General features: G+C 46.2%; 1 long non-coding RNA gene across 3 annotated transcripts; it reads right to left on the minus strand.

Moving 5' to 3' along the window:
- Nucleotides 1-1507: 1507 nt before the first annotated feature.
- Nucleotides 1508-8663, minus strand: LOC137856350 (uncharacterized). 3 transcript variants are annotated; one of them, XR_011096399.1, is made up of 5 exons: nt 8371-8663; nt 4877-4941; nt 3659-4082; nt 2334-3459; nt 1508-2204 (listed from the first exon to the last, which is right to left on the minus strand). It is a non-coding gene; the product is annotated as an uncharacterized lncRNA (long non-coding RNA). The 3 variants fall into 3 exon arrangements; XR_011096400.1 differs by having other exon boundaries at nt 1508-3486; XR_011096398.1 differs by having other exon boundaries at nt 1508-3459; nt 8371-8658.
- Between the last annotated feature and the right edge of the window lie 1547 nt (nt 8664-10210).

A 10210-nucleotide genomic window follows, 5' to 3' on the forward strand; every position in this document is an offset into this window, starting at 1 on the left:
TGAAAAAATGTATGACAAAGCAGAAGAAAGTACAATTGTATTTCTCAGTGGCACAGATGTCTATATGAGTATCAGGATGTGCTGGTTCTTAGTAAACAACCATTTGCTTAGAAGAGATGGAGGGGGGGAGAGAATTAAAAAGCTGGGAGAAAGTATTTCCTCATATGTAAAAAATAAAAGAAGAAAAAAGGAAAATTGTGCAAAAATATTTCTTCCACAGCACGGCTCTGCCTGCCTTCACAGCTGCAATGCAACATGCGAAAACAAAAAGCACCATTTAGGGCAAACTTCTCCAAAAATAAGATACGCTTATAAATTATGCACTGGAACAAAAGGGAATAAAACCAGCGTGCCAGCAAATGATGTGTGTGCCAGCAGCTAGCTCTTTTAGGTGCTACTTGCAAAACTCACTGGACAAGAAACTGAAAAGTGCTGTTACATGGCGTAATCCTGAACTGAGCGGGGTTTTAGCTGGGTAACCCCATATTCGCCTCTGACTCACTTGCAAGTGCAGGTAGGCTGAGCAGCTCTCAATTTTGGGGTTGCAGGTCTTAATATATGTACCAGTGCTGTGGCACCACTTCCACTGCTTCTTCTGTTTATGGGTTGTGCAGGGTGGCTTTTTTTTTTTCTTTTTTCTTTCCCCCAGTCTGTGACCTCCTGAAATTGGGAAACAGGCATCGTTGTGTTCCAAACATTGATCCTATTTTCAATAATAGTAATAATAATAATAAATCACCAGATACAACTTTGGACATACGCTGGTAGCTTTTGTCACCATGCCAGAAAACGATTAAAAAAAAATTACAGAAATTACTTTTGAAATAATTTACCATTTCCTCTTCATTTTTTAAAATCTCTTTTCACTTTGTTTTGGTTGAAAAGCAACAATAAAAAGTCAAATGTGGGAGGAAAGACTTTTTTTTTGACAGAATTTTGGAATATGCAACTGTTTGGGGAGAAGCACTTTTTTTTGTCATTCTCATTTGTATTCAATAATGCAGGTTTTATTTATTTTTTATGTACACATATACATGTACAAACAAGCAGACACTGCCTGGATATTTTTTTTCCTGCATTTACAGTGCCTTTTCTACTTTGCCTTAGTTGTCATTGTTGTTTTTAAATAATAATCATTATCCTAGCATTTCATTTGAGAATCTGATCATGCCAGGAATGTAAAGATGGTGGCACCTCGTTTCCTATGATCTGAAAATCAAAATGTAAGTGTTCTGCTCTTGAGTTGTGTTGTATGTAAGCAAACAAAGAAACAGCACAGCTTTGTTGCCTTCTTTGGGTTTTGGATTCCTCCCCTCCCCCCAGGAATAAAGGAACCAAAGCATTAAAGGGGGCTGAGTATCATGGAAAGGGTTGTTGTTAAAGAACAAAGCTTTTCTTTTAAAAGATTTAAACGTATTTTAACCACTTCTTTCAATCTCCCACTCTCCTGTTCCTCTGGCTCTCCTATAACTCTAGTGATATTTTAGTCAGAAAGAGATTTACTAAATATTGTTTATTTTGTTCATCAGGGATAAACTAAAACAAGTTCTGGAGTAATTTTGGGGGGTTGCTACATGTGGAAATTCAACCGTGTCTTCTGTCGCCATTTATCATGCTAAAACCAAACTCGGGACTGGTTTCATTCAAGTCATGTTTCTCCAGACAGATGACTCCAGGTTGCTCTCTGCGTGTTTCAGAAGGCAAGACAGAAATATGACCCTACGTTAATGTCTGGGCCCAGGGCCCCTAGACATCAATGGAACTATTTCCACTGGTTTCACTGGGGTTTAGATTAGAAGTCCAAGGCAAGTTGCATTTTTTTAAACAAAATTCTCAGCACTCGACAGCTCCTACTGCAACTTGATAGATACCTCTGGAGACCCCAGCTGGCTCAGTCATTTGTAAATCAAGCCACTTAACTGGCTGCCAAAACATGAACTTGGGAGTGTGCGTGTGTGTATGTGTATATATATATAAAATATTAGACACAATTTTAAGGTTAGCAGCATTGTAAATTCCAAATGTTCATTTCATGGTGCTTTGGACAAGAGAAAATGTGAATGGGACTTGTCCTCTTTTAATTTACAAAGTTTTATCCTGGTGTCACTCTCTTTGCTTTAGTAGTGTTATTCCCGATTTACAGAAGAGGAAAGCGCTGTTTTGCTGTCTTTGCTGGTATTTTCCTTACCGTCCGTAGCATGTCCCTGTAGAGCAGTGGAAGAAAGGGAGGAAACTATTGAATATTTGGGAAGCGAATGTAGCTATTGACTTCCAGTTTGATGGCACATATTGTGGTGATCTCATCTGGACTTCTGATGATCCCCTTTACGCACCTCCTTCTCATCCGCAGCTGTGATTCGGGATGGCTCCAGCAGAAATGAACTTCACTCCTGCAGCGTGGCTGGGGAGCCTAGCCGTGATGTTTTTGTAGGTCTGAGACTAATAGCTATGACATCTCTTAATCTACCTGTGAATTTGCACAGGAACACCAGGAAAATGTATTGCATGCTTCCCAGGAGTGCTAGGAAACACAATCCAAAGGACACTATTCACCATTGCTTTATCCCTAGGACTCATCATTTTTCCCCCTCAAGTTAACCATTCAAAAGGAGCCAAGACACATGAAGAGGAAGCTACCTGGGAAAACATTAGGGAGTTATGCACAGCTTCAGGAAAAAGCAACATTTCAAGGATGTTTCCAGAGAAGACCCAAGCAGAGCAGACAGCTTGTGCTCTCCTTGGCTAATGATCTCGTCCCATAGCCTGGGTTATAAGATCAGAGAGGGACCTGCTGTATCTATTCCCAGAAAATTGAAGATCCAGTTTTGAGTAAGAGGAACTAGCAAAATATGGAGCCCTTGGCTTATCAATTTGCCTCGTTTCCTCGTGTCCCCACATCTATAACAGCTGGGGATGATACACCTTCCTGCATCCATCACCTGCTGGCTCCTGTGGCTCCTGCCTAACCTCTCTAACGATCCTGGCACCCAGCCTCCCTTTCACTGCAGTGGCCTCTTTTTGTCTCTTGTCAACTAATTAGACCTCGCAGGCACATCACCAGCATGTGCAGACAACAAGGCCTAAAACAATTATAGTTTTTATTTAAAAAAAAAGGTACCAGATGTTTACTGCATCTTATCCAAAGGGGTTTTATGACAGGCTCGGCACACTCCCAATAGAAGAGCATCTGCGAGTCTCCAAACTGAGAGACTTCATTAATTCCTCAATAGTCTCACTTCTATAGGGGCCTAAATTTTTCTTGTTTTCCTCCAAACAGTGCAGCAGATCTCAATGGCGAGGGATTGCTACTTGTGCCACGCAGCAGCATTTCTTGGCAGACGGGGCGTTTTGCGAAGTTTTGGCGTGTCACCAGTCCTCAGCATCAGAACGTAAGTGAAGGATGCAGCTGAGTTTTAGGACTGGCAGGGTGCCTAACTTTCTATGAAGGCTGAATTGCACCTGCAGGATGGGAGACTCATTTGAATTCTCCATGAAAAAAATAAAAATAAACAAATAAAGGCCAGAAACTAATATGAAAAAGCTCATCATCACCGAAGGAATTCATAATAAAGGAGGAAGGAGACAGTAGGTCTGCAGTGTGTACATACTCCTCATTCCCATTTGTTAGGGGATATCTCCACTAAAAGCGTATTATTACCCGTTAGTGTGGAGCAAGACCAGTCAGCAGGTGATCAAAACTCATAAGGTATTGTCACTGCACAGGAAGATGTGCTGAGGCTCTCGTCCTCCCAGTGCTGGGCAGGGAGCTGACCCTTCCTCAGCTGCCTTCACGCTCCGGGCACCTGCAGCTTGGGCGGACTGGTGCTGGCTGCTGAGTCCCACTTCGGATGATTTATGAAGGCGAACAGTCTCGCAAGGCCCCTGTTTGTCCACAAGCAACACTGACACCATCATTTCAGCCTGTGGGAGCCCGAGAACAGGCTCTTTCCTGGGAAACCTGCTGCAGCAGGGCCGGGAAAGCTGCGGCTGCTCATAAATCACTGCAGCGGGGGAGAGGAAGAGACCCTTATGTCTTTATCAACACGACCCTTGCGTCTGTTCTTTGTCTGACAGTCATGGTTCTGCAATAAAGGCAGAAATATTGTTGGCTTCCACAGCAATTTACTACAGGGGAAAAATCAGGTAGTGGCTTCAGTGAAAGCTTGACAAGCACAACTAGCACTCAGCTGTGTGCTGAGGAAGCACGAGCCTTTACCCTACAGGGAAGGAAGGTGGGACTGCTTAAGGTGTTTTCCCCTTATTTTTCACCCTTTACCCTCTTCCCACCAGCCTCAGACCCAACTCCGAATTCTGTTTTCAAAGAAGGAAGCCAGGGAGGGGTGCATCCTCACTGCCTCCTTTTCCCCTCAAACTTCCCTTGGGTTTAACTTACGCAGTTTCTCTGGAGTTTTGTCCAAGAGAAGGAAAGAAAAAACGAAACCAGAGGACAAACGCCTCCTGAAGGAAGGATTGCCACAGGCCAGACAGCAACCACAGCTAGGGATCTGTGTTTTCTAGACAGAAAAAGGAGCAGTGGTATCCTTAAAGTAAAATGTGTATGTGCAGTAGTAATTTAGGTGACCAAGAGGACACACAGCTAAGTTCCTGCACACCTTCCCAGTGGAGGACTAGTTAACTGATAATTTTAATTAACCTGTTTCAAGCTCAGAGTGATTAAAAAAATAATCGGTGGCTGGATGAATTAGAGCCAAGCCTCCTGCCCCCATCTTTCTCCCGGTGGAATCTGATAACCAGTGGAATCCCTACCACAGAGGGATAGTTCGCTCCTGTAAAAGCTTAGGTGTTGTTCAGGGGCCAATTTTCAGCATCTTATTTCATTTAGAAATAAAGACATATTGAAACACCACAGGCTCACCTCCTTTCCTTCTGAAGAGTTTGCAAAGGGGACAGCAGGGAGGCATCTTCCAGCATCCAAATCATCTAGCAAAGGAAATGCAAAGCAATAGTTTTTTCTTAGTCCCTGTCTCCATGTCTTCCCCTTCCATTTTCTTTTTCTACAGTGACCTAGCCCTGCACTCATTTGCCAGAGCTTAAGAAAAATAAAAAATAAGGATCTTCAGAACATCACCACAATCCTTACAACCACCTCTCCCCAGCTATCAGCTTCTTCAGCTTGAGAGCACCCTGCAAGCAGTGTTTTAATGGATGGTAACGGCACACCTGTCCCCTCACAGGTGCTGAGATGTTTAGGGAGCCCTCTTCATCTCTTCCACTACTAAGAAGAGCTCAATTCTGATCTGTGGGACGGGGACCAGCTGGTTAACCCCAGCAGACAGTATTCATCACATGAGCTTCACAGTGAGACGTTAGTGGTGGGAAGGCAGAGAACTGAAAATACTCCTTGAGAGCTAAATTCCCCCTCACATCAATCCTCCAGATGTCAGTTTTCCTCCTGCTTTTTTTTCTTTTCACTGGTCTAGCTGAGAAGGTGCCTTCTGTCCTCAGCTGAGTGCAGGTCCCATTGCACGGACCGGTGCTGGTGAGGACCACATCAGTGCAGCCACATCCACACTGCTGGACGTGCCTGTAAAAAGCCTAAGAACAATCTGTCCTCCTGCTGCATACCACAACCCCTGGAGGTGTGTGTGGGGTGGCATTTGGGCTGGTCTAGCTTCAAATGCTAAAGAGCACACGTTCCTAAGGATAAATGGTAAGTGCTGTTTATCAGGGGAACTTTCAAAGGGCTGGTTTTGAGCCCGTCTCAGGACAGCACTGATAACCCTCGCAGGAGCACATCTCACCACTGTGAATAGGAGTGGGGACATGGTAGCCCCTCCTTACCTGCTGACAGCTGTAGCAGGAGCTGTGGGGTGCTGCACCTGCGGTAAGGTCTTCCCATTTCACCCACCTGCTGGAGCAAGCAGGCTGCAAGCCTCACTCGTCAGGGTAAATCAAGAAAACTGGAAGTAAAACTGACAGCAATAGTAATTTCGGTGGAATGGTGTATTACCAGCAGCGTTATTGCATCCACTGCCTTTATTAGTGTGTACGCGGTGTGTAATAATGTAATTAGGTTTCACAATGTGTAATAATGATTTTTATGCAACTCAACAACTGCACATTAGGGGAGGGAATTGGTTCCCATTATGGAGCCAGAACAGCTCTTGGGCTGATGCTGCATACCTGATAGCGCATCCGACAGGCCTCAGGCCCAGGCCGTACTCCAGTGGGAGATGGAGAACAGCCCAGAGCAGGGATTTTATCCTCTGCAGCCCCCCAGGTGCCTGCACTGCTTTCTGTCCCACACCTTCCTGCACCGGCAGCATCACCAGGTTCCTTATCACATCCCAAGGGACCCTGATACACAGCTCCTCCCCACAAACAAACAGCCTGAACTGTGTGGGGGAGGAGAAGAGACTTTTGCTGAGAAGGGAAGATGTTTAGCTTCCTTGGGGAAGGCCATTTAGGAGCCAGGCTGTGCCCACAACAACTGAACTTGACCTGCTGGGAAGCAAATGAGGGGCATGGCATTAGATCAGGGAGGGAAAATGTAGGTGGGGGCTTAACAGGGGCCTGGCAGTGCTGGAAGCTGAAAATAGCAGAAATCCCACTCCATCAACCTCTTGGGCACATCTTTAAATACATTTCCAAGCCTGGCCTAGCTTGAGGCAGGAGAGGGAGCCAGCAAGGAGCAAGCCACTGGCTGCCTGAGGCCACTGAGAAGGTCAGGAAGAGCTGGGACTGCAGCGGGCCTGGAGCTAACAAAGGAAAAGGGAATCTTAAAAGCAGTCTTTGACCACTCAAATATGTGGATGGGAATGAGGAGACATTTCTTCTCAGAAAGAGCAGTCAGGCACTGGGACGGGTTGCCCAGGGAGGTGGTGGAGTCACCGTCCCTGGGGGTGTTCAAGGAAAGGTTGGACGTGGTGCTTGGGAACATGGTTTTGTGGGATGGTTGGACCAGATGATCTTGGAGGGCTTTTCCAAACCTTATGAGCAGCATCCACCAGCTTGCACCTCCAGCGATGCAGCACAGCCCTGCAGCAGGAGGGCAGTGCTCAGCTTCATGGCAAAAGCCTCGCTGATCCCTGCCCGACCAGCAGCACCACATGGCTCTGTGCTGTGCCCTCGGAGAAGCTAATTCTGACAACAAACATTTTACTATTTCAGAATAAATCATTTGGCTTTCCCTCCAAGCAGGCTTGTTTCAAATGCCACTTGCTCTGCCACCACTGCTAATGAGCACGAGTTGACCCATTTATTCTCTGCTGCACTTTCCACAGCAAATCACAGCTTTCCTGCGAAGGTACAGAATACTAGAGCCACAATTTCATTGGCAAGATTTTTTTTTGCTTGTGAACCCATTAGTATTTTTCCCTGAACAGTTTTCCTCCCTCGTCTTGCTAGACTGGAGAATTGCTCTTTTGCAGGTCTGTTCTTTCTGCTATTCCCTTGGCTTTGGTGAAATATATATGAGATGACTCAGAGTTTGAACTCTCGGTACATGTTTCTAATACAAAGTCTGTGTGTGTCTAGGGACTTAAGACAGATATTTAATTTTAGATGAGAAATGCTGATGACATCATGCCTTTGATTTCCTTGCTGGATGCGTGTGCAGCAAGCACATGGTGAAGCTGTTCAGCCATGAGAGCCTCACAGCACTTAGGAAACCGCTTAATATTCAGGAGAGCTGGAGAGCCACGGGCAGCTCCTAGGTGGTGCTTAACAGGAGCATGCACCACAGCTTTTAACCCAGGTGAATCCACGATAACAGGCATATAAGGGTAAAAGATCTCGCAAGGAAAAAAAAATATATATATATATATATTTTTTCTTAAGACTGCTTGATGCAGCTGCTGCACGCCCTGGACACCAAAGCTCCAAGCAGAGGATGTCAGCATGGAGCTCACCCACCACCACCCCACGCACCATGATACATGATTTACACGCACACCCCGTGCTGCAGGGGTTGGCTTCAGCCTCGCCATTGATGCCTTCAGCTTCCCACAGCAGCAGACGCCAGCAAGTGCAGCCGAGCAAAAGGGAGCACGCACACAACAGACTCATTTTTAGCTTGAAAGCTAAAAAAAGAGGCATGCCTCGATTTTATTTTGAAACATGACTAACTAAAAGCTCATCCGCGTGGAGGGAAGCTGGTGAAAAATCAGACTCCTGCAGCACCACCTTTTAGTCAAGGCCATTTTGGTGACATTACGGTGACGAATTTTCAGCCTTTCCTACAATTATATACCTCCCCTACACAGCAGGCATCATCCAAAAAGATCGAGGAGAGATATTAGCATGGATAAACAGGGCATAAGACAGGAAATTGAATCTAATTGTTCAGACAAGAGGCAAACTACAGCGCTTGTACATCAGCAGGAGCAGTTAGTGCGTAGCGTGACTTACCAAGGGGTCCAACATCTTCCTCTTTCCTTCAAGAGCTGCAAGCACTTAAAGCACCTTCCTAAAGGATAGTGTCTGGCTCAGCCAGGAGTTACAGACATGACGCCAGCACCATCAGCTTCATTGCTTGGGTCTGCAGAGGGTATCAGTGTCCTTCTTGGCATGCTGGGGGGCCTCTAAGGAAGACCCAAGCCTGCTGCTGTTACTCTTATAGTTAAGGACCACAGCTGGCATCCAGGTGGGCACAGAGCTGATTAAAACAGCTGCTGGCTTTCACCTGTTCCTGCAGTTTTAAGCAAACATTGCCATTTGGCAGAAGCCATCTTTATACAGAAGAATCACAGTGCTTGCTGTTGTGTTTTTGGTTTTTGTTTTTTGTTTTTTAAGACCTGGTCAGGTGCATCTCCTAATTGCCTTAAATTAAGGTGTAACCAACCTGGAGATTGTGGACATCGCAGGTAGAATAGTAGCTAAGTGAGAAGGAACAGTGAGAACCCACTTGCAAAGATGCCCAAGAGACATCCCAAACAGCAGCTAAGGTCCTCTTCCAAAGGGGCAGAGCCTCTCACATCCAGCAGTGTGCTTTGGTGTGTCCCCATGGCTCCGGGGCAAAATCAGCCCATGGTGCACTTGAGGACGGCGGGGTGTCATGTCTGTCCTAGAGCCTGAAAGCCTCACAATTAATGCATTTCCTATTCCTGGTGCTAAGAGGCCAAGAGCTGCCTCCTGTGCGAACAGCTCATGAAGCACGACTGACTTCTTAGCTTGTACTGGTGTTTTTGATTAATTTTGCATCGCTCACATTTACGGGCTGTCCAAGAAAAGCAACTAAAAATCTCGTTTTATGCCCCAAGGAGTGTGTGCACTAGTCCTTGGTGAACCGAGTTTCCCGAGGCTCAGCTGCTCTCGCCAGATTTGCCCATTGGGGCAATTTCCAGACACTATGAGCTCTGCTGGCTTTGCAGGCTAAGGAGCGTGAGGAAGCAGAAGCGTCCCAACATTTGCATGGAATATAAAATGTGCTGGTTACACACAGCCTCTGCTAAGCTCAATACTGCCAAATATTGCTATTTGCTAATAGCTGAGGCTGTGGGCAGTGTCAGCAAGGTGCACAGGTGGCTAGATAGCAGCCTGTATGGTGGCAGGCAACCTTCCCAAACATTCACAAGCCACGCACTGGCCACAGGAACAAAGCATCTCTGGACGACGATGCTCCCCACGTGCTTTGCTCTAACTCCTGATAGCTCTGCAGGGAGGGGGTGTGAGGCATGTGTAAGAAGGTATAACATTTTGCTGAAGCTCATTGTCCATCATCTTACTGCTGTATTGGGTCATGGAGTCCGTGGGGTAATCGTGTGCTGGGTAATGAGGCAGTGCCTTTAACTACATTTAAGCCTTCACCTCTTCGTTTCCCCACACAGAGCCACTTGCTGTATTACCTAAGGTGTACTGGCATGCTCAATTCACCTTCTCTGGACACTACTTACTATTTTATATCCCTCTAACATATCACTTCTTATGTGCCCTGCACTAAAAATATTTCCAAATGGCTCCTGAAAGGGAAGTCTCCTCCTTGGTTTAATAAATCCTCTTTACTCAGGATCCCTGGGAGGAGCAGCGCGGTCGGAGGGCACCCCAGCTCAAAGCAAACACGTGCCATCAATCGGCCGCCTGGGATTAAGCCTCCTCGGAGAATTATTCCAGCAAAAGCCCATTGTTGCCTGGCCACTTTCCCGGCTGGGGTGCTGGGTGGGCAGATGTCTTCCTTCCCCCCTTTGGCCGGGTTCTCCTCAAGCTGTCGCAGCAGAGAGCTGAGCAGCTCAAGTGATTTCTTCCAGTGTGC

The sequence above is a fragment of the Anas acuta genome, chromosome 4, assembly GCF_963932015.1.
Source record: "Anas acuta chromosome 4, bAnaAcu1.1, whole genome shotgun sequence".
NCBI classification, from domain to species: domain Eukaryota; kingdom Metazoa; phylum Chordata; class Aves; order Anseriformes; family Anatidae; genus Anas; species Anas acuta.